This window comes from Etheostoma cragini, unplaced genomic scaffold, assembly GCF_013103735.1.
Source record: "Etheostoma cragini isolate CJK2018 unplaced genomic scaffold, CSU_Ecrag_1.0 ScbMSFa_799, whole genome shotgun sequence".
NCBI lineage: Eukaryota > Metazoa > Chordata > Actinopteri > Perciformes > Percidae > Etheostoma > Etheostoma cragini.
In genome coordinates, this window is record NW_023269426.1 from 1 (window position 1) to 219 (window position 219).

General features: G+C 44.3%; 1 long non-coding RNA gene across 1 annotated transcript in view; it reads right to left on the reverse strand.

Moving 5' to 3' along the window:
- Positions 1-219, reverse strand: part of LOC117941462 — a 1,208-nt gene continuing 989 nt past the window's right edge. Inside the window, exon 4 of the long non-coding RNA XR_004655915.1 lies at positions 1-130. This is a non-coding gene — a long non-coding RNA (uncharacterized LOC117941462). The remainder of the gene's footprint in view (positions 131-219) is intronic.

The following is a 219-nucleotide window of genomic DNA, read 5'->3' on the forward strand; positions in this document are numbered from 1 at the left end:
GTCTGGTTGGCGGGCTGGTCGCCCAGCGTCAGGCAGGTTTTGAGCCGTTCGGGTCCGTTCAGGGGCAATTGAACATATTCCAGTTTTTGAATAGCTGCCTCAGCTTCCACTTCATTGGTTTCCTGTTGTGCTGAAAAACACGTTGAAATCGTTAAGTTCCAACTACCCTTGACGTTTATAATTTAAAGAATTTACCACTAAGGCTTCTTTGTTTATTAA